Here is a 24,837-nt window from a genome sequence, read left to right as displayed (position 1 = left end):
TTCATGAAGAACAGACTCGGACAAGGTTGTATTACACCAATTTTAGCAAGGTTTGAGTTCTTCTACTGCTTGGTTTGTTTTTGGGATACTGAAGTAGTCGTGGAACAATATTTGTGCATCTGATTGCTTGTTTTGTGAATTGGTATTTGTTGGGTCTTCCTTGTAAGACACTTTGTTACAATTTGAGACTTGATATTATCTGTTGGGTCTTCCCTTATCACAAACTTTATTGGTCTCTGATTTTATTTGATTTGGGGACGGATTTGTTTGGTTCTCTGATTTGGTTGAGTGAATTATTGGAGTGGAGTTATGTTAAATAGATTGTTGACTTCGTGTCTACGAGAGATCTGTTTTGGTATCTTTTAGCTTTGGGGACCTCTGTTAATCTAATTGGTTTGTTATTCAAAGGAAAAAAATGACGGTAAAGAATAATAATGCAACAACTCCTAGTCCAACAATCTTGGTTTCAGATAAGTTTCTAAAATTCCTTCAATATCATAAATTAGTTAAGGAATCTTCTTCAGTTACTGCCTTTGCTGGGTTAGATAAAACATGTTTTATCACCTCTTTCAATAAATGGGTGATCGATTCAGGTGCCACAAATCACATGACAAGTAATCCAAATATTTCTTCTAGCTTTCGCTCACATAAAGCACCCTCTCCAGTTACTGTAGCTGATGGATCAATTTGTAGCAGTGTTGGATCTGGGATTGTTAAGCCAACTTCCTCTATTACCCTGTCATCTATATTAAGTCTACCAAACTTGGCATTTAACTTGATTTCTGTTAGTAAAATCACCAAAGACCTTAATTGTTGTGTTGCATTCTTTCCCGATCATTGTTAGTTTCTAGATCTTACAACAAAATAGGTTATTGGTAAAGAATATTTATCTAGTGATCTCTACATCCTTGATGAATGAGAGCCACGGTCTATTGCATGCTCTAGTGTTTTGTCTTCCTTTGAAGCACATTGTCGATTGGGACACCCCTCTCTGCCTTTGTTGAAGAAGCTTTGTCCTCAGTTTCAGAATATTTCTTTATTGGATTGTGAGTCATGTCAATTTGCAAAACATCATCGCATCTTGTTAAGTCCAAGGGTTAATAAATGAGTTGAGTCAGCTTTTGAGTTAGTTCATTCTGATGTTTGGGGACCATGTCTCGTTGTTTCCAAAACTAAGCATAAGTATTTTGTCACCTTTATAGATGATTTTTCTCGAATGACTTGGATTTACTTTATGAAGAGCCGATCTGAAGTGCTTACTCAATTTTCTGCCTTCTATGCTGAAGTCAAAACCCAATTTAACGCTTCGGTGCGTATTCTAAGGAGTGATAATGCTGAAGAATACATGTTAGAGTTATTTCAGTCGTACATGAGACAACACGGTATATTGCATCAGTCTTCATGTGTTGATACACCTTTCAAAATGGAGTTACTGAGAGGAAGAATAGCCATCTACTTGAGACAGCTTGGGCACTTTTGTTCCAACTGAAGGTTCCTAAACAGTTCTGGGCTGATGCGGTCTGTATGACTTGCTTTCTCATTAATCGCATGTCGTCTACTGTGCTTGGTGGTAATGTTCCTTACAGTGTTCTTTTTCCAAACAAGGCATTATTTCTGGTGGAACCTAAGGTATTTGGAAGCACATGTTATGTTCGAGATGTTCGACCATCTATTACCAAGTTGGATCCCAAGGCATTGGAGTGTGTTTTCCTTGGCTATTCTTTCCTTCAAAAGGGGTATTGGTGTTATTCTACTGAACTTAGCAAATATTTGGTGTCAACTGATGTGATATTTTCAGATACTATATCATTTTTCTATGCTCCTCCCATTTCTACAAGTCAAGAAGAGGAAGATGAGTGGCTAGTATATCAGGTTACTCGTACTTTGACAGAACAACGAGATGATGTTCCTCCATCTTCTAGTTCTATCGAGCACCAATCCACTATTCTGACTTCAACACCTGCTCCAACTATGTTAGCAAGACCGTAAATTGTTCAAGTTTACTCGCGGAGGCAACAGACGAATGATACATGTTTTGCACCCGTTCCTTCGTCATCAGTTCCTTCATCATCTGATTTGCCTCCACCTAACCCTCCAGAAAACCTTGATCTTCCAATTGCTCTTCACAAAGGTATACGTACTTGCAAATCCACATATTCTATTGCTAATTTTGTTTCCTACGACCACTTGTCTCCTGCATCTAGATATTTGATTGTGTCTCTAGACTCTGTTTCTATACCCAAAACGGTGAAGGAAGCTTTGAATCATCCTGGATGGTTGAAGCAATGCTTGAGGAAATATATGCCTTAAAGAAAAAACACACTTAGGATTTAGTGGATTTACCTAGTGGAAAGAAAGCAGTGGGATGCAAGTGGATCTTCACGGTCAAAATTAATCATGATGGCTCTGTAGCGAGACTTAAGGCTAGACTTGTGGCTAAGGGGTATGCTCAACCTTATGGGGTGGATTATTCAGACACCTTCTCTCCGGTTGCCAAACTTACTTCTGTCCGCTTATTTATTTCTCTAGCTGCTTCTGAGAATTGGCCTTTGCATCAATTGGATATTAAGAATGATTTTCTTCATGGTGATCTCCATGAAGAGGTATATATGGAGCAACCACCTGATTTTGTTGCTCTGGGGGAGTATGGCAAGGTCTGTCATTTGAAGAAATTCTTATATGGCTTGAAGTAGAGTCCCTGGGCTCGGTTTGGTAAATTTAGTGAAGTAGTTCAAGAATTTGGGCTGAAAAAGAGCAAATGTGATCATTCTGTCTTCTACAAGCAATCAACATCTGGATTTATTCTACTTGTTGTATATGTGGATGACATTGTTATCACAGGGAGTGATTATGCAAGAATCCCTTCTCTCAAGCCTCTCTTGCATACTAAGTTTCATACAAAAGACTTGGGACAACTGAAATATTTCTTGGGAGTAGAAATAACTAGAAGTAAGAAGGGAATTTTTCTATCTCAAAGAAAGTATATTCTTGACTTACTAGCAGAAACTGATAAGCTGGGCTACCAAGCCTTGTAGTACTCCAATGGTTCCTAATTTGCATCTTATGAAAGATGATGGCCATCCATTTAATTATCCAGATAGATACAGGAGGTTAGTTGGGAGATTAAACTATATCATTATGACTCGTCCAGATATTGCTTTTGCGGTGAGCATGGTTAGCCAGTTCATGTCCGCGCCCACAGTTAAACACTAGGAGGCTTTGGAGCAAATCCTATGTTACTTAAAAGGAGCTCCTAAACTTGACATATTATACAACAATCACGATCATTCTCGCATTGATTGTTTTGTAGATGCAGATTGGGCTGGATCCAAGATTGGTAGAAGATCTGCTACTGGTTACTATGTATTTGTTGGTGGAAACTTGGTATCATGGAGAAGTAAGAAACAAAATGTTGTATCTAGGTCCAGTGCAGAATCCGAGTATAGAGCTATGGCACAATCGGCATGTGAGATAATATGGATACATCACCTTTTAACTGAAATTGGGTTAAAACATCCTACTCCATCAAAACTCTGGTGTGATAATCAAGCTGCACTCCATATTGCCTCAAATCCAGTGTATCATGAAAGAATCAAACATATTGAAGTTAATTGTCATTTTATTCGTGAGAAGATTCAGGAGAACTTGATTTCCACTAGCTACGTGAAGACAGGAGAGCAGCTAGTTTATTTGTTCACTAAAGCATTGAATGGCACTCGAGTTGATTACCTTTGTAACAAGCTAGGCATGATCAATATATATATGCTCCAACTTGAGGGGAATGTTACAGAACGAACCTAGACACTTTACACAATGAACATAGACTGTTTCTTAGTAGTGTACATAACCCATATATAGATAACAGATTTGTAGAAATCTCTTTTATTTCTTTCCTTAGTTAGCACCTGATGTATATGTATATATATGTATCACTACATGGAATAATATACCAATTTGATTCTCATACCTTGTTAATTACAATATTATTAAGAGACAAATAGAAAAATTAATTTAAATTGTTTTTACATCTAAAAAGGTGTCATTTTCTTTTAGCAAACTAAATCGGAAGTACAGATAAATGGAATGGAGGAAGTATATATTGCTAATTATACGTATCATTTTGGTGTGGCAAAAGGGGTTTAGGAGCTAACAGTGGCAGCACTGAGGTTCTGTACGCAGCTAGTTTTTTAAAGCTTCTATTATGATCGTCTTATTGTCCAGCAAAGAATGAAGTATTCTTTGAGTTGAAACATCTTCATAACTTTGCCTATAACTTGACCCAACTAAAATTCCCAACTTTTATTACTGATTTGATTGTCAAATTTAATTTCAATCATTGTCCAGCATATGACGTTGTCTGCTTGATGAGGGGGGGAAAAAGGAGTTGAAAGATCAGCCAACTCTTTGCAAGCCAATTATGTTTGCCCTTTATTAGCATGAGCTTTGAAATATCATAAAATTATTAAACTTACATACTGACACTGTAAATAATTTTTACTCTATCAGTGTAATTTAGGTAGCAAATTCATCCAAAGGTCTTTCTGCCGTATTGATTTGGTTAGGCGAGGTAGACGATATGAATGCTCTTATAGCTGGCTTAACTTTTTCACCAGCCTTGACAAACAGCAAGAATAATAGCCTGTAAAAAACAACCATCCATAGTAAAATAGCAAGATCCACCCATTTTGAGTAATCCATATTCATTTGCCATTCATCTTTTAGAATAACTTCCCCATTGATTATTTGGCGTTTACCCTTGTCCTCATTATGAATTTTTAGCCCTTCTAACTCGTTCTTGAACAGTCCTTCAAAAGCATACGTATGAAAAGCTACATAGTGTAAAGGGTACTTCCAAAATGGCTTAGGCAAATCACTTGGTAATCGGAAGAAGCCGCCGCTTAGTATCATAAGCGCTTGTATTCCTGCTCCAGTTATTATTCCCATGAGGAAATTAGGGACAATGCTTGCTACAATCATCATTAGGCTCTCAACCAACATCATACAGGTGAAGAGGACTAGTACAAAATAGATGAAATGCTCAAGTTCATTTTGTAGTCCAGTTAGAAAATAAGCAATAGCTCCTGGAATCAAAGATACTAGTAGCAAGTATGGTATAGAAGAAAGTGTATTGGCAATGACAAATGAACCAGATCCATAATGACCATTTAGTTTCTCTAGCTGAAATACCTGCCATTTTTTTTCTTACTTATTAGCATGAGATCAAGAAAGAAAAAACAAGAAATGAAACACTTATGTATTTCTACCTTCAGATCTTCCACAAAAGAGGGAAATCCACCAATGGCCATAAAAGTGATGAATGAAGCCACAAACATAAGCATGGTACCTCTTGCCTGTGTTCACCAGGTAAAGTGTAAATACTTTAATCTGGCAGTTCAAAGCATGCATTAGGTAGGAAACACTAGCTATGAGTTGTATACTCCTCAATTACCTGAACTGAAGCAGTAGAAAATCCAACATCATAGTAGATGGTACCGAGACCTATAGCTATGACAACATAAACAGCTAAACGTAGCCAGTAGTAGCCAAGATCGTAGGACATGTTCACAAATGACCTTCTTGTCAAAACAAAGCTTTGGGTTGTGAACCTGACATGACTTCTTTTCTCCAGTATCTCACCTTCCTGTATTCGTAATATCAGGCAAAGCTCAGTGACCATACATGAAATTAACCTTCAAATTGGTAGAGGAAATATATCAAGTGAGGATCAATCATAACAGTGTTTCAGATTTGGCACCTGTTTGCAGATTTCAGCAACTTGGCTCTGAACCGCATTGTACTTATCAGAAGATTTGTATGACTTTATCAGGATATTAATCACCTCTTCTGTTGATTTCCTTCCAGTTGAACCTTCTTCAATGTCCTAATATTCATAATCAAAAGTTTCGCTTAAAGCAATTGAGGAACATTATATTCTAATACAAAAAGATCAAAACTTTTTCTTACCTGATCAAAGTCACTGTTTATTGTTTTGAGAAAATGATCAGATGGATTCTGGAGAGTAGGGCAAGGAAAACCACTCAATGCGAAAAACTGCACTCATCATAAAGTACTATTATCCCTTTGGCTGATTAACTTTGAGTACACTTGAAATTTAAAGCAAGTCATTACAAGAATTAAATATGCTCACCTCAATTGCCGCACTAGCAGGGCCAAAATACACAGTTCTACCGGAAGACAGAAGACATAAAGAATGAAATAGAGCGAAAACTTCAGCACTAGGTTGATGAATTGAGGCAACAATGGTTCTCCCTTTGCATTGGCTTGCAATTGTTTTCATGACATAATAAGACGCTGCACTATCAAGTCCACTAGTTGGCTCATCAAGAAAGAGAAGTTTTGGGCGCGTTAAAATCTCCATGCATATGCTGACTCTCCTTTTCTGTCCTCCACTTATTCCTTTCCCGCTCCATCCTCCAATTCTTGTTTCCATTGCATCTTGCAACCCCATTTCCTTTATAGTAATGTCTGCTATTTTTTTTTCTCTCTGATTTTGGCATAGAATTTGGGAGTTGCAGTTCAGCAGAATAGTATATAGCTTCTTTTACTGTTAGTGTTGCAAGTAGAGTATCATCTTGAGTCACATAGGCCTGATTGTGTCAAATGTTAGTACAAAAGATGCAGATACTCATATAAATAATTAAAGGAAATAACTGTTGCTTCAATAGGTATGTTACAATGTCTCTTTGTCAGTAAATTTACCCCTGAAATTCTGCACAATTTCTTGAGTAGAATGCCCGCTCAAAATATTTTTAAAGGCAGATGCAGATCATTGTTATTTCATTATTTGCTTTTTATTAGCCAAGAAGCCATGTCTGTTTATAACACCTCTTCCTAGACTCAAAGACTATGCATGTTCATCGACAAAAATTTTAAAATTTTAAACTGATAAATGGTTAATTCTGATTTATTAGCTACATTAATTTGTCCGAACTTACAAACAAATTTGATTATTAACATTCAGTTATATGAAAGTAAGACTACTAGTTACTTTAAGGTAAGCCTTCTCATGACTATTAGGAAACAACTTATTATACAAGAGTTCGCCTTTATAAAGTGGCTTTGAAGGGCGCTTTATCTGTTCAAATTTATATGACACTCTTCTTCAGTTCTTCTTTTGATATGTTCTAAAATATTGTAAACGCTTCCATCAAATAAGCCAATACAACTTTCACAACTTCAAGATTCGAATTATTTGTCTATAGATTCAGGTATAATATGATGTTTTCTTTTATCAAACTTTCATCCGTTACTCTAATATTGTCACCTCTAACACTAATATAAGTAGTTAAGTTAACACCTTAAATTACGTGTCCAGTCAAATTCATGATATGTCACTGAAACAAATTAAGGGAACACATAATATCAACTTGGGCGAAAGCTGTCCTTCTTTCTCAATTGCACAACTTTTTGTTTTGAAGACCTCCAACAGATAATACATTGCTGGTAGAATATTCGGACATTAGGTCCCTGTACGTAATTGATTCTTAAATGGGATTATATATATTTTACTCACACAAGTTCCATATTCCAGTGTCTGTTTGTGGCCATTGATTAGAATATCTCCACTCTGCCTTGTGCCCGATCCTAATCTCCCTGATAACATTAACATACACAAGGAGCTAATCAAAATAACACCAAGTTGCCTGTATAAAAGAACTTGCGACTATCAAATCACCTAAAGGATCCATAAAAAAAAAAATTAACTCAAAAAATAAGGCAAGTTAATTACCTGCTACAACATGTTAAAATATGGAGTACGTAATAATAATTTAAAAATTATTAACGTTCACATAGTATATAAAATTTTCGTGGTGAAATACCTGCTATTGTGTCAAGAAGTGTCGATTTTCCACAGCCAGAAGGACCCATGATAGCCAAGAGCTCACCAGGCCGTGCATAGCCTGTTAAACCTTTAAGAATGGCGTTGCTGCCATCTTTCATGTTTGAAACTCTCACCCACAGATCTTCCCATGTCAAGAAAACTTCTCCATTTTATGGTCCTTGATTTGGCATTTTGGTGTATTAGTATTCAACTATGTAATCTTGATTTCTAGATGATGAATATGATTTAAGGAAGTTTTAAAAGTGCTTCAGTTTATTGTTACTAACATGAGTCTGCATGGATATGCTAAGAGAAGCACTAAACAAATGAGAAAAAAGGGAAGTAGTGGTTTGTTCTGGTCACACTGCTCTATTTATAAAGACAAAATAAGCAGTACCCCAGTACTTTTCTTGTTGTCTTAGTAATTTTCTTGTTGAGGTTTACTGTGAGTTTGTCTTATTCAATATCAATTCACCCTGCTATTCAATTTTCAATATCACTCGTAAACTACGTACCCTCGTTAAAACTAGTTGGATTGATCTCATGTGATGGGATCGAAATAACATGGTGCATGCAGAAGCTAATGATGCAAAGTTTGATAGACGATAAATTAGAATATAAAAAAATATATTAAACTAGGCATAACAATTTATTATGGTTTGGTCAAGTGACCTGCATATATAAATCTACTAATAAAAAATTAATTGAGAGAATAAATTCTCCCTCTAAACGAAATTCTTTGAAAGACTACATTGTGGATATATTGTTGTTGTTTTTGTTGTGAGAAGAAAACGTCAATTTATAGAAGTATAAAATTTCTCCTCCAAGAAAGAGAGTCTTAATCGATTAAAAATTCAGGGCAAAATCCTAATAATATGAATCTTTCGAATCTGGGGCGGATGTAGAAGATAACTTATGGGTTCTTTAAACCTAATATATTTGGCTCGAATTCTATATATGCATTAAAATTTTCACTAAGTATAAATAATAGATTTCAAACCTAATCCATTAAATTAAATGGACTATGATAGTATTCCGAACTAGAACTTGTTCCAACCCTGGATCAGTCTTTTCCAAATCCGCTCCGCTCCGCTCCATTATTCTTAATTATTTATCACATTTATTATGTTTTGACTTTTATGTTGGCTATCAACCTAGCTACTGTATGTTTAAGAACTCTTCACCTTACTGGTTATGTTTTGCAAGGCTCACATAGCTAGCAGACAAGTAAGAAAATAATTTTAAATGAAAAGGTGATTATACTATATTATGTAGTTAAGTTCTTGAACTGAAAAAAACAGCAAGATTGAAGTCAACAATGAAGTTGTTACGCAAGTATAACAATAATTACTAATAATACTAAATGAACATCGACCAACTACTCACTGCAACTTAATTTATTAGTGTACAAACAATAAATGGAAGAAAGAAACCTTATTAGAAAGGCTAAAAACATGCAAGTAACCACAGCTAAGGCAGTTTTCACGCAGTTTTCACGTGGGAAATGAGTCTTGGACCATGAAAAATACGGTGACTCTTGTATGACTCAAAAGATATTAAAACCTTTTTGAACAAATCAATCAAAGATGAAGGAGTAAATCTTAGCTGAATATAATAATTTCTAGAAAGAATGACAGATAAAGAGAAGACGGTCGTTAAGTTTCTTTTCGCTCAAGAATCATAATCCCCTTCAAGTCCAGCCCCCTTATTACAAGGTTATTGTTCCCCTTTTATACTAAGAGAGAAACTCTTCTAAATTGTAAAAGACAAAATACAAGGAATATTCGACGGAATATTCCTTATGTCCCCTAATGGGCTTACACTATTTACAAGGGTCGTATAATTTCTTCTTTGCCTTAAGGTCGTCTCCCTCGGGACGCCGACTCAAAGAGACCCTGTCGTTTGTCATACTCGTTGTTGGTCATGGTCGGTCAAATTTGGACTCATACAGTTAGTCCCTCCGCTTGTCGGAGTTGCAACCGGGTGCGTCCTCGATGAGCGGACTTCATGCGTTCTTGTGGAGAAATTTGATCCGTTGAAACATTACGGCGTGGCCAACGAGGGACGGTCAGCGTGTTCGGCAAGACACCGAGTAATGCACTTTACCTAGAAATGATGTCAGTTTCACGTGCGTCATCATCATGCAGGTTTCGAGGCAGGAATTGACGGCTTGATGCTTCGATTCTTGTGCTGCTTTGTGACCTGCCACCTCGATTATAGTGCTACCCAACCCTATATATAGGTGAAGGGTTTGATTTTTCGAAAAACTTTGGCCATTTCGCTCTTGGTAACTTCTTTCACTCTTCCTAGTTCGCTCTCATATCCTTCTGTTTCTTCTTACGTTCTTCGTTTGAAGCTTCTTCTTCCTTCTTTCTTTTGTGTTAATATTCTTTTGAATGATATTATGTCGAGGTCTCATCGTTCTCGTGAAGAGGTTCCTGAAGCCACCCTATTGTCCATAGCGCCGCCAGATACGGTGATAGAAGAGGGTGACAACCTTCCTACAGTGGAGGAGTTACTATCGAGGCATCCCTCGTCCCAGAGAGACTTTCTCAAAGATCCCCCTCCTACTCTGAACCCCGTATTTTCTGAGATGGAGCAAGTTCATATTGATGCTCTTCGTATAAAGTATGGCATTCCTGCTCACGTAGAAATGGTTCCGGCGGGGAGAGATTACGTGGATGTCCATAGACCTGGGTACTGCGCTTTTTATGAGTACCCTTTTATGATCGGTTATACTCTTCCTCTCTTCCCCTTAGCGGAAGAATTCTGTGGTTCTACCAAGTTTGTCCAGCACAACTTTTGCCATATACGCTCAAGGTACTTCTGTTGCTGACCAAGTATGTAGAATTGGCGGAGTGTACCATTTCTGTCCACCACCTTTTGCACATGCTCTCGCCCGGCTTCCACAGAGGTACCATGGTGCATTTGAGGCTTCGTGGCACGAAAGGGCTGGTGGTCGGAACAGATGACCGAGCAAGCTGCAAGTTCTGGCACAAGTACTTCTATGTCAAAATCGAACATGTCGTTTCTGATTCTGCCAGGTTCCCGGAGTGATGGAATGAGACTCATAAGTGTCACCACTCGCTTTATTCTTCCTTCGTCTGTATTCATTTTAAAGTTTGTTTCATGTCCGCAACTCTGGGACGTCCGCCTCGCCCTATTTGGATATCAGGGGTTGGGTAGCTCGTCTGCTACCTCATGCAGTAGAGACTCGTGATTGGTCTGCCTTCGTGAAGCATTACGACCCTAGAGTCTCTTCTGGTAAACACTTTCATTACCCCTTCGTTGGTTGTACGACCTTGTTTATTAATACGACCCTTCATGATGACAGGCCGTGGAGCTTCCAGACGGAGGGCGCCAGTCCCTACGTTTCGACAGGACGTTGCTGTTGCAGACGCACAATTTGTTTTGAGTGAGTCTATTCGAGAGGGCCATCCTCAACCTATTCAATTAGAAGGTCCCTCTCGAGTCGTGGTCACATCCTTTAGACGATTCCTCTAACAGGGATGAGCCGTTATCGAGAAAAACAAAAAGGATGGAGCTTGGGAAGGGCGTGGCTGTGGATACTGACAGAAGCAAGATGTCGCAGACGGCACCCGTGCCCACTTTTATGGTGGATGCCATCTTGTCGGGGAAGTTTCCCCAAGTGGAAGAAACTTACATAGGGGCTGGCTCGATGCGCTCAGCTGAGGGTGGTGCATCATCCTATGTTGGAGGTCATCGTGTTGAGGGTGATGGCTCAAGCTCAGATGTCAACCCAGAGGATATCAATGAGTTTGTGGGTCGCCATACTCATGTGGAGGTCAGAACGGAACAGTTTGATCGTCACAGTCGTTCCGGGGGACTACAACTTGCTGCTGAACTGCGAGGAAGTGGCGTTTGCTCTAGCTCCTCTATGTTCTGCCCTTGAGAATGAGGTACTTAGGGAGATGAGCGACGTGGAGTTGTCTTAGAAGGTCGCCGGTATGGCTTTGCGGGTAGGTGCCTTTCCTCCCCTTTTCGTCGTTGTGTTTGTGTGATGATCATCATTCTGCATTTCGTTTCTAACTTCTCCCCTTTTTTGTCAGACCCTCGTCATGGAGATTGAACGAGAGCATAGAGAGAAAAAAGGGCGGGCCTTTATGAAAAGATATCGTCCAAATATCAGCAGTATCGTGCTAAGCACCGTACGATGGCCGACATTTATCATCAGGACCCTGAGTTTCAGCTATTTCGTGAGGGGATTAGACAGCGGGAGGACCAACTAGAGCGTAAGGTCGAAGAGTTGAAGGTGCGGGATGAGGAGCTCATGAAGGCTGTTGCTCGCAATAGTGAGCTCGAGGCTTCCCTTAAGGTGAAGGATGACGAACTTGAGTTAAGTAGGGGGTGATGGCTGAAAATGCCGACCTGTAGGCAAAGGTAGCCGGTTTGACCGCTGAGTTGAATATGAAGGCAGCAAAGGTAGAGGGGCTTAAGGGCGAGCTGAGCATTGGCACTGATAAGTTGGCGAAAGCTATTTCTAGAATCGCATCATTGGAGGAAACCCTCCGCATTTGCAAATTGGAGATGGCTGAAGAGAGAGAGGCCTCTGATCGTAAGGTCGCAGGGCTCGAGGGGCGTGTCAAAGAACTGGAGGCGGAGCTGGCTGCGTTAAATGGACAAATGGCCTTGCTGAGGGCGGAGGATGCATGTAGACGTTCTCAGCCTTCTACGTCTTGTGCCTCAGCTGATTCGGTTGTGCCTCGTCGTTTATATGAGTTGTGGTCCTTGCGGAGGCTCGGCTTAATGTGTATAAGGCTTTTCATCCGGAGGGAAGGGCTACTGAGGTGGAGCTTCAGGCCATGCACATCGAAGCTCGTGAAGCTAGTGAGGCATGCGTGTACGACCCCCTCACACCTGACGGGGATGACATCAACTCTGATGATGCGAACCGTATTGCTTCAGACTCTAGGTACAAAGATGCTTACCCTACCGGGGATGATGTGTAATCTTTTGTTTGTGTTTTCTTTTTGCTTTGGGGCTTTTGTGGGGAAGGGGGGGGGGGGCATTCTTGAGCTCGTTTGTAAGGGAAAGTGTAAATAATATTTGATGTAATGTAAAATTTATTTTGTCGATTTGTTCTTTCTTGCATTTATCGAACCCATGTTATCATTGGTGGCCTTGGCCATTGGGATGTTGCTTCAAACTTTCGTCGAAGAAGGATCCCGTGCAATTAGGATGAGATCGAACTCATATTATCGTCGATGTCCTTGGCCATTGGGATGTTGCTTCGAACTATCGTTGAAGTAGGATCCCGTCGCAGTTTGGATTAGGTCGAACTCATATTATCGTCGATGGCCTTGGTCATTGGGATGTTGCTTCGAAATGTCATTGAAGTAGGATCCCGTCGTAGTTCGAATAAGGTCAAACTCATATTTTCGTCGATGGCCTTGGCCATTGGGATGTTGCTTCGAACTTTCATCGAAGTAGGATCTCGTCGTAGTTCGAATGAGGTTGAATTCATATTCTCGTCGATGGCCTTGGCCATTGGGATGTTGCTTCAAACTTTCGTCGAAGTAGGATCCCGTCGCAGTTTGTATGAGGTCGAACTCATATTATCGTCGATGTCCTTGGTCATTAGGATGTTGCTTCAAACTTTTGTTGAAGTAGGATCTCGTCATAGTTCAAATGAGGTAGAAATCATATTTTCGTCGATGGCCTTGGCCATTGGGATGTTGCTTCGAACTTTCATCGAAGTAGGATCCCGTCATAGTTTGAATGAGGTCGAACTCATATTATCATCGATGGCCTTGGCCATTGGGATGTTGCTTCGAACTGTCGTCGAACTAGGATCTCGTCGCAATTCGGATGAGGTCGAACTCATATTGTCGTCGATGGCCTTGGCCATTGGGATGTTGATTTTAACTTTCATCGGAGTAGGATCCCTTCGTAGTTCGAATGAGGTCGAACTCATATTATCATCGATGACGTTAACCATTGGGATGTTGCTTCAAACTTTTATCAAAGTAGGATCCCGTCGTAGTTCTAATGAGGTCGAACTCATATTCTCGTCAATGGCCTTGGCTATTGGGATGTTGCTTCGAACTTTCGTCGAAGTAGGATCCTATCGTAGTTAGAATGAGGTCAAACTCTTATTATCATCGACGGCCTTAGCTATTGGGATGTTTCTTCAAACTGTCATCAAAGTAGGATCCCATCGTAGTTCGAATGAGGTCGAACTCATATTCTCGTCGATGGCCTTGTCTATTGGGATGTTGCTTCGAACTTTCGTCGAAGTAGGATCCTATCGTAGTTTGAATGAGGTCAAACTCATATTATCATCGATGGCTTTAGCCATTGGGATATTGCTTCGAGCTGTCATTGAAATAGGATCTCGTCGCAGTTCGAATGAGGTCGAACTCATATTATCGTCGATGGCCTTGGCCATTGGGATGTTGCTTCAAACTTTCATCGAAGTAGGATCCCGTCGTAGTTCGAATGAGGTCGAACTTATATTATCGTCGATAGCCTTGGCCATTAGGATGTTGCTTCGAACTTTCGTCAAAGTAGGATCCCGTCATTGTTCGAATAAGGTCGAACTCATATTCTCGTCGATGGCCTTGGCCATTGGGATGTTGCTTCGAACTTTCGTCGAAATAGGATCCCGTCGCAGTTTGGATGAGGTCGAACTCATATTATCGTCGATGTCCTTGGTCATTAGGATGTTGCTTCAAACTTTTGTTGAAGTAGGATCTCGTCATAGTTCAAATGAGGTAGAAATCATATTTTCGTCGATGGCCTTGGCCATTGGGATGTTGCTTCGAACTTTCATCGAAGTAGGATCCCGTCATAGTTTGAATGAGGTCGAACTCATATTATCATCGATGGCCTTGGCCATTGGGATGTTGCTTCGAACTGTCGTCGAACTAGGATCTCGTCGCAATTCGGATGAGGTCGAACTCATATTGTCGTCGATGGCCTTGGCCATTGGGATGTTGATTTTAACTTTCATCGGAGTAGGATCCCTTCGTAGTTCGAATGAGGTCGAACTCATATTATCATCGATGGCGTTAACCATTGGGATGTTGCTTCAAACTTTTATCAAAGTAGGATCCCGTCGTAGTTCTAATGAGGTCGAACTCATATTCTCGTCAATGGCCTTGGCTATTGGGATGTTGCTTCGAACTTTCGTCGAAGTAGGATCCTATCGTAGTTAGAATGAGGTCAAACTCTTATTATCATCGACGGCCTTAGCCATTGGGATGTTTCTTCGCACTGTCGTCAAAGTAGGATCCCATCGTAGTTCGAATGAGGTCGAACTCATATTCTCGTCGATGGCCTTGTCTATTGGGATGTTGCTTCGAACTTTCGTCGAAGTAGGATCCTATCGTAGTTTGAATGAGGTCAAACTCATATTATCATCGATGGCTTTAGCCATTGGGATATTGCTTCGAGCTGTCATTGAAATAGGATCTCGTCGCAGTTCGAATGAGGTCGAACTCATATTATCGTCGATGGCCTTGGCCATTGGGATGTTGCTTCAAACTTTCATCGAAGTAGGATCCCGTCGTAGTTCGAATGAGGTCGAACTTATATTATCGTCGATAGCCTTGGCCATTAGGATGTTGCTTCGAACTTTCGTCAAAGTAGGATCCCGTCATTGTTCGAATAAGGTCGAACTCATATTCTCGTCGATGGCCTTGGCCATTGGGATGTTGCTTCGAACTTTCATCAAAGTAGGATCCCGTCGTAGTTCGAATAAGGTCGAACTCATATTATCGTCAATGGACTTGGCCATTGGGATGGTGCTTTGAAATATCATCGAAGTAGGATCCCGTCGGAGTTCGGATGAGGTCGAACTCATATTATCGTCAATGGCCTTGGCCATCGGAATATTGCTTCGAACTTTCGTCGAAGTAAGATCCCGTCGTTGTTCAAATGAGGTCGAACTCATATTATCGTCGATGGCTTTGGCCATTGGGATGTTGCTTCGAACTTTCATCGAAGTAGGATCCCGTCATAGTTCGAATGAGGTCGAACTCATATTCTTGTCGATGACCTTGGCCATTTCTTGGATATTTGATCGTATTCTCGCAGCAAGACATGTCGACTTTGTTCATGCAATGAAGGTTTTATTAAATTTGTGAGCATCACATATCGACTCTGCACATACAATGGAGATTCAATTAAATTCCTGTGAGAATTGCATGTCGACTCTGGACATACAATGGAGATTCGATTAAATTCCTGTGAGAATCACATGTCGACTCTGCACATACAATGGAGATTCGATTAAATTCCTGTGAGAATCACATGTCGACTCTGCACATACAATGGAGATTCGATTGAATTCCTGTGAGAATCATATGTCGACTCTGCAGATACAATAGAGATTTGATTATCTATATCCACTCCCTTCATTACTTCACTCCGGAAATCATGTCGTCGGGTCGAGGTAATGAACATCACTTCGATCCTTAAGGCATTTCCCTTGCCAACTCGTTAAAAACCTCCTCGGGAAAACCCGATTGGGACAAAACCCGGGTGAGGGGAAAAGAGTACGACTTAGGTGATGCCTTCTTTTAAAAGTGGAAGTACTTGAGATGGGTGACATTCCAGTTGTTTTGGAGTAGTTTTCCCCCCATCGTTTCTAACTGGAATGCTCCTTTGTTTGCTGCAGCTATGATTTTGTATGGTCCACCCAGTTCTTTCCCAATTTTCCCTCATTAGGGTCTTCGATGCTTGTGTTTTAGCTTTGAGAACGTAGTCTCCGACTTTGAGCGGTCGTACCTTGGCTCTCTTGTTATAGTATCTTTCTACTTGTTGTTTCTGGGATACTATTCTTATGTGGGCCATGTCTCTCCGTTTTTCGACTTTATCCAGATCTTGTAGCCTACTTTCGTCGTTGCTTGGCACGCTCTCATTGGAGTATCTCAAACTTGTTTCTCCAACCTCGACGGGTATAACTGCGTTAGTCCCGTAGACCAGTGAATATGGCGTTTCTCCTATGCTGGTTTTTGGCGTAGTGCGGTATGCCCATAATACTTCCGGTAGTAGTTTAGGTCATAGCCCTTTAGCATCCTCAAGCTTCTTGTTCAATATATTTAGTATTACTTTATTGGAGGATTCGGCTTGACCATTGGTGGCAGGGTGATATGGCGTGGAGAGTATTCGTTTGATGTGTCATTTTTCGAAAAACTTAGTCGCTCTCTTTCCGACGAACTGAGGTCCGTTGTCGCAGTGATTTCCTTGGGGATGCAAAGACGGCATATTATGTTTTTCCATATGAATGTGATGACCTCCTGTTCATGTATCTGAGTGTATGCACCTGCTTCCACCCATTTAGAAAAGTAATCAGTTAAAACCAAAAGGAAGCGCACCTTACCTCGTCTTGCCGGGAGGGGGCCGACTATGTCCATTCCCCACTTTATGAATGGCCAAGGCAAAGTGACGGAATGAAGGAGTTCCCCTGCTTGATGTATCATAGGGGCGTACTTTTGACATTGTTCATATCTCCTGACATAGTCCGCGACTTCTTTTTTCATGGTGGGCCAGTAGTACCCGGCACGGATGAGGTATTGGACGAGGGAGCGGTTTCCCATGTGGGCGCCGCAGTTCCCTTCATGTACTTCTTCCAGTACTCGCCTTGTTTGATTTGTCCCAAGACATTTGGCTAAGGGGCCGCCGAACGTTCTTTTGTAGAGATCACCGTTTACAAGGCTGTATCGGGCTGCCTATACCCGGAGTTTTTTGGCTTCTTTTTTGTCTTGCGAGAGTGTTCCGTCCTGCAAATATGCTACGAGGCGCTTACGCTAGCCCCAAGTTAAGTTTATAGAATGTACCTCGACGTGGTGTATTGTGGAATGGAGGAGGGTGACCACGTTTTCCTTGTTGATGTTTTTGGTAGCCGCGACTAGTTTGGTGAGGCCATCTACTTCGATATTCTGCGCCCTGGGTATTTGGTCGAGGCGGCATTCGTCGAATTCTGGCAGTAGTTTGTGGATTTCCGACTGGTACTTTTGTAGTCTCTGCTCTTTGATTAGGAATGTCCCTGTGACTTGGTTCACTACGAGTTGAGAATCGCAATGGAGGACGAGTCGTTGAGCGCCATATTTGAGGGTTAACTTCAAACCTACAATCACAGCTTCATACTCGGCCTCGTTGTTAGTCATCTCGGGGCATCGTATGGACTGGCGAATTACTTTTCCTGTAGGACTATGAGGACTAGTCCCAGTCTCGATCCCAAGGCGTTAGAGGCACCGTCGGTGTAGAGGACCCAGAGGTCAGTATGTGTTGAAGTGCGGAGTGCTTCCTATTCCAACTCGGGCAATATTTTCGTGCTGAAATCAGTGACGAAGTCGGTGAGCACATGCGACTTAATGGCAGTTCGCGGTTGGTACGTTATGTTGTGCTCGCTTAGTTCTATGGCCCACTTAGCTAGTCTACCTGATAGTTCGGGTTTGTGTAGGACACCTCTTAGGGGGGAAGATTGTCACCACCTTTATGGGGTGACATTGAAAGTACGGTCTAATCTTCCATGAAGCTACGACCAATGTCAGCGCTAGTTTTTCAAGGTAAGGGTACCTTGTTTCGGCATTGATTAAGGTTTTGCTGATATAGTAAATCAGGGATTGCGTACCTTTATTTTCACGGACCAAGACTGCACTTACTGAAACTTCGGAAACTGCCAGATACACAAGCAGACATTCACCCGGGTCTGCATTGACGAGTAGTGGTGGCGATGATAGATACGTTTTCAGTTTTCTTAGGGCGTCGATGCATTCTTCGTTCCATTGCAACCCATGTTCTTTCCTTAGCACATTGAAGAATTTATGGCATCTATCCGAGGATCGTGAAATGAACCTTGATAGGGCGGGTATTCGCCCCATTAATTTCTGTACCTGCTTTTTGCTGGTCAGTATTGTGAGCACGTGATTTTTGCCCTACGAGAACTACTCCCAAAAATTCAAAATAAAATGGTTTTGTGTTTGTTTGTGATTTATTTGTATTTTTGTCTGTGCATGTTTATTTCTACTTTAATTAAGAAAAATACAAAAATATGTGTTGCATGTGCATTTAGGATTTAATTTTACAATTTAGGAATTAATTAAACAATCAAGTTTGTTTTACAAAATGGAAAAATCACAAAAAATAACGTACTTCGCATTTTTAGGGTTTAATGTCAAATTGTGGGATTATCTTTGTATTTAATTTGTGTGATATTTGTTTTTAAGAGTTAATTAGCATTTTAAGTTAAATTTGGTTTTACAATTTAAATTAGGATTTTTAGGATTTTTATTTTTGAAGATTAGTTTTTTTTAAAAAACAAAAAGAAGAAAAGAAAATAAAGAGAGGACTAACCAAAGAGAGGAAACAAGATCTGGGCCGAAAACCCCCAGCCCAAACAGGAAACACGTCCAAACCCGTCCGGAACTGGCCCAACTAGCCCAGACCCATCTCCAGCCTCAACCAAACGATGCCGTTTCAGGCGTTTTAATCTGGACCGTTGATATGACTTGATCCAATGGTCCAGATCACCCCTCCCATAACCCGTGTTGACCCATTCCCCATACTCGTTCCTATACCCGCCCCGACCCCATTACTACTAAACGACCCCGTTTGTCTTAAGTAAATTAATCTGGACCGTTGGTTCCCATCATCCAATGGCCCAGATTAATCAACTAGGTTTCAACATGTCAAAACACCCCAAACCCCTTCACCCGCCTCATTTTCACCCTTCGTCTCTTTCAGAGACGAACCAAACGACCCAACCAAACCCTAGCCGCCCTCATACCCCTTCGCCTGAAAGCCGGTGGCAACGATGCCGGTGACCATGAAATTCACACCCCTGAACCTTCTAACCACCCTCAACACAAATCCCTACCCCTTTAACCTCGAATCATTCCAGTTTGTTTCGAATCTTCAATCGAAAAATCGAACCAAACCCTAATCCGTTCAATGACCACCAAACTCACACCTTTTGTCCACTGGACCACCCTCGTCCCAAATCCCTTACTGGTTTTGTGCGAATCAGAGCGGAGTTTGTCGAATCTCAAAACGAAAGAGCAAACCCTAAAGGAAAAGAATTGAGGTCGTGGTCGACCTTAGTCGTGTGTTCTCAGTCGAGAACACTCGATTAAGGTCCGTCTCAGCTTCAAACACAAGTGGGAGTTTCAACTAAAACAAATGGGAACTGGGACTGAAATTCTAAGGTACTTATTTTTCTTTACTTTTTCTTTTGATTGTTTCATGGCTTGTCTGATTAAGTTTCGCTATAGTTCTATCTCTTTCAATTACTTCACTTTCTTTCTTCTCCATCGGACTTTTCTAGTCCAGTCTTCTTCTATTAGCCAACATATGGTTATATAGTTTTGTCGACTAATTCGGGTTAATTGTAGTTCAGTAGTTGGTCAATTCGTTTGCTGTTACACCGTATTGTTTCATTTTTATGTGATGTTTGGTCCCTTACTCTGTGGCGTGATTTGGCAAATGAATTCAGTTGTTCATTCAATGTGTTTACAGTTTCATCTGCTTGTATTTAGGTTCAGTGTAGAATTGTGTTAGTCTATCCCCTGAATCCTCAAACCCTTCATCTTGGTTGCGATACTGTTTGTTCTGATGTGAGTTCATTGTTGTGTGAGTTTAGTGGTTTGAATCTGACTGTGGTTCTGTTTGAGTTTGGAGTCCGATGGAATTTAAGTTGTGTTTAAATTCAGCTTTAGTTAATCAGTGATTAGGTTCTTTTTTAAGGATTGGTTATAGCTGAAAAATGTAAGCACAAATTAAAAGGGATTGGACTAGGACAGTAAATCACAGTAATTTCAGGGGTAGTTTTGGGGTTTAAAAGTTTGGAAAAATGGTCTTGCTAAGTGGGCTGTCAGTAAAGCACTTAATTAACATTAAACTAATGCATTTGTTTAGTGCTAATGGGGAACAAAACATAATGGTAAGCGAAGGCTTAAAAGGGATTGATTAAACTATGTGGCCCATGCCTGTTTGAAGATTAAATAAGGAAAAGACAAGGGATAATGGGTAAAGACATACTCTAGTGGAATTAAAAAGAAGATCATGGGCAAAATTAGTTTAAGAATTCGGCCTGAGTGCTTTTTGAGAGGGGGCAAGGTCAGTGTTTGGTATAAATAGGGGTCTGGACAGAGTTAAAAGGGGGATGATTTTTTAGTCTGGTCTGGCTTTTCTTCTGGGCAGACCTTAGAAGAGGGAAAACATCTGAGGAGAAGGAGGGAGTTTTTATTGTTGCCTTAATTAATTTTTCAAGATTCTCAGCCAGTAGTCCAGCTCCCTGAGAATCATAAACAGTTTTAAAACTCTCTGCTTCAAGTTTCAGAGATCACTTTTGAGAGTCTTTAATCAGTTAGAGAGGGTCTTGAAAATCAGTTTCTAAAGCTTAATGACTGGAAAGCTTGAATCTTGGCTTGAGTCTAGCTCGGTTGAGTCTGTTTGTGGCTGTTTGGAACTTCAAATTGCTGTTGTGAACTGTTGTTGTGTTGCTGCTCGTATTACTGCTGCGGCTGATCTTTATTCTACTTTATTTCTGTTCCAATTCCAGGTACACTTCCTTGATTTGTTTCCATGTAACTCCAAGTTGAAGTTGAAATGAAAATTGCTACCAGATCTTTGCACTTTGGATGCTATCTGATATAGTTTAAGTTGTTTAAATTATTACTTGTTGCTAGTTGATTAAGATGGTATTTGTCATGTCTGAAGTACATTCTGGAGTTTGCGGACCCCACATGAGTGGATATGTGTTGGCAAAGAAAATCCTCCGAGCCGGTTACTATTGGCTTACCATGGAGCGAGATTGTATCAGTTTTGTGCGCAAGTGTAGTTTTAATTTGAGCAATAAACTGGGTTGTAATAATGTGGACAGTTAATTGGGATTGCCCTGGGTTAATCTGAATTATATGTTGCAACTGACTGTCAGTCAACTTAAGGATCTCGTGTTTGTTAATTGGTTAGATTGATGAGTGTGGAATGAAATTAGTTGCAGCTAACTTAGTTTGTATGTTTAGCATAGAGTTCTCGAACTCTACTAATGTGAGCTGAAATTATCCTTCAGTTTTGGCTTGTTTAATTTTGTTCATGATAATTTGGTTATTAAAGTCAGAAGGCAATTGAAATAGGAAATCACTTCGAGTCCTTGAATTCTCATGTGTACTGACAGTAAACTTGCATGAAACCCTGAATCATTTGAGCATTGATTTAACATTCTCAATATATGTTTTATTTCACCTTAATAGTATCCAATAGCTCATCAAAAGAAAAGTAGAAATAATCTGAGCTTTAAGCTGAAATCAGAAAGGTCAGTTGTTTCATCAATCTGAATAGGTGAATCACGTTTTTCCTTTGTTGTAAATGGTGAAATACGAGTAACTTGAAGCAGTCCATGAATACTTGAAATTCATTTTGAATGGGCGATCAAGGCTTTACAGCCTATCTCGGATGGACTGGGCTCCGATGCATTTCAGGAGGCCCAAGTTTGGTTTTAATTAAACGCCCGTGTAAACCTGGGCTCAGGTCTAAGACTGGTTTGCTCTCGTGTGTGCCTGGATTTTGGTCCATTTAAATGGGCTGTGCTTCAGGCCCAACCTGGCTGACAGTTCAAGTAGCGTGAATCCATTGACCTCAAATATAGTCGTTATTAATTAGGATTTCTTTTCTTTAGTTTATAGACAAGAATAATTAGAAAAATCATAGTCGCTTTAGGATCAGTCCTTAAAATAAACGAGGTGCACCGCGCCAAATAAAATCACAAATTGTGTGGCCCTCTTTAACTACTTCTTTAAAAATGTTAGACCTCGCGACGCGCCCTTTAGCGAATATCGTGGCTTCCCTCAAAGTTAATAAAACGCTAGATTGTTTTAGACGCACTTTTAATAATTTACTTTCTTAAACTCGGGTGCACATTTATGTGACCCAAATCTAAATCTCAATGGAGTCGAAATGTGTCAATAACCACGGGTGCATTGATGTGATATGGTTCGAGATGTGTTTTCACGACGTCGCAATTCTCGTTAAAAAATAATAATAATAATAAAAGCGGTAAAAAGTTAAAATTTGCACATAGGTTCAACATGTATTAAAATCAGATAAATAAGCCGAATATGACATTTGAGCGACCGTGCTAGAACCACGAAACTCGGGAATGCCTAACACCTTCTCCCAGGTTAACAGAATTCCTTATCCGGGTTTCTGGTTCGCTGACTGTAATACAGAGTCAATCTTTTCCTCGATTCAGGATTCAACCGGTGACTTGGGACACCATAAATCTCTCAAGTGGCGACTCTAAATTAAATAATAAAACCCTTTTTGATTGTCCTTTAATTGGAAAAACTCCCTCTACGCCCCTGCGGGCGCAGGTAAAAAGGAGGTGTGACAGCTCTGGCAACTCCGCTGGGGACAACTCCCAGAATCTCTGGTTCAGGGATTAAGAATTCGAGCTTAGAATAGTTGTTATGTTTGGCTTTTTCTGTTTTTTCTACATATTTCACGCTAAATGTGCTAAATGCTTTACCGCTTTGATATTATCTGAACTGTATATAAACTGTATCGAAACCCTTCTCTTCTCACCTTCGGGGATGTGCTTACTGGTTGAGACCCCCTATTCTGTTAGTGTCATACCCTGAAATAAGAAAGAGGTCGGACAAGTTACAAAGCCGGATGATCTCGCGGGTCCTCGGTACGTTGCCCCCTCCTCGACTCGAGCTGTTCGCTCGGGTACACAGTTTATAACAAATACCTAGGCTTTGAACCTAGAATAACGTGACTTCATGTCGTATCCCTAGTAGGAACGTTTTTTTTGCATCACGTGCATTTGACTTTGGAGGCTTAACACAGGGGTTGGGTCTGTCTAGGACAGGTGTACCAAAAATGAAAAAGACCATCCTGATGCATCTTACTCGCTACTTGCGCATTTATTTGCTTCGGACTTACATGCCGACCGACTTTTGAATATTTTGAGGAAAAAGAAATAACAGTATGAGGGTTAAAGAGAGTTAATCGCCTGTTTTGAAAAAAAAACAATGTCCAAATAGTGTCGAAACTCTGCCGAATTTTTGAAAAAAAAGAAAAGTAAAAAGTCTGGTTTTCAAAAGAAGTTTGTTTTAGCAGCCCGAACTATGCTGGTTTGATTCTCACAGGGTGCGGGATACGTAGGCAACCCTCATCGAGTCCAACCTCCATTTTACAAAATGTCAAAATTTTTGTCATAAATAAGTTGGGTGATGCCATTCTTGCTTAAAATAAGACGAATGTCCCCAAAAGGGCACCGGAAGGCTGTTTTCGCAAGAACAGCCACCCCGAGTCATTTTTAAAATGGTTTGCGGGCACAACCTTAAAATCTTCCTCCCGGATGCGCTGAAAGGCCGTGTTTTCAACCGGGTCTTTTATTTCAATTTGAAAAAAGAAAAGAAAAGAGTCAATAATAAATCGAGTAATGCCGTTTTTGGCAAAAATAGCCGAATGTTCCCGAAAGGGACGCCGGAAGGCTGACTTTGCATAAACGGCCACTTTTAGGCATTTTTGGATTTTTGACCGGTTGACTCACCCAGCTTTAAAATCTTCATTCCCGAAGTGCTGAAAAGTCGTGTTCGGAATCGGATCTTCCTTTTAATCTGTGGAAAATTAAGAAATAGTCAATTTGTTGAGTCAAATAAATTTTATTTCTTAATCACCTTAATAAATGTGCAGGATGAGCACGATGCAGAATGAACCTTTTTCAATAATGACTAAAATCCCTTTCGAGTTGCGGCTATGGTGGGATGATTTAGGTGGTAGGGGTCAAGATGAGGTCAAGAAATATCTAAAAGGTCTTACGGGTTTATTGGAAATCTAGCCTCGGGGGGATATCATAAGAGCTCTGGTCACCTGCTAGGACCCGGCACACAATGTCTTCCACTTCCCCGATTTTGAACTCACCCCGACCTTGGAGGAAATAGCCGGGTACATCGGAAATGCTGAAGTTCTGATAAGGCAAAAATACCTGGTTGCTCCAAGAGCTGTCACCGCGCATCGAT

At 40.5% G+C, this 24,837-nt stretch overlaps 1 pseudogene; it reads right to left on the bottom strand.

The window, feature by feature from the left end:
• Nucleotides 1–4,066: 4,066 nt before the first annotated feature.
• LOC107828737 (ABC transporter G family member 1-like) lies at nucleotides 4,067–8,169 on the bottom strand (annotated as a pseudogene).
• Between the last annotated feature and the right edge of the window lie 16,668 nt (nucleotides 8,170–24,837).

The sequence above is a fragment of the Nicotiana tabacum genome, chromosome 7, assembly GCF_000715075.1.
Source record: "Nicotiana tabacum cultivar K326 chromosome 7, ASM71507v2, whole genome shotgun sequence".
In the NCBI taxonomy this organism is placed as follows: Eukaryota; Viridiplantae; Streptophyta; class Magnoliopsida; order Solanales; family Solanaceae; genus Nicotiana; species Nicotiana tabacum.
Note: the sequence above shows the minus strand (reverse complement) of the source record. Positions and strands in the feature narration are given on the sequence as shown.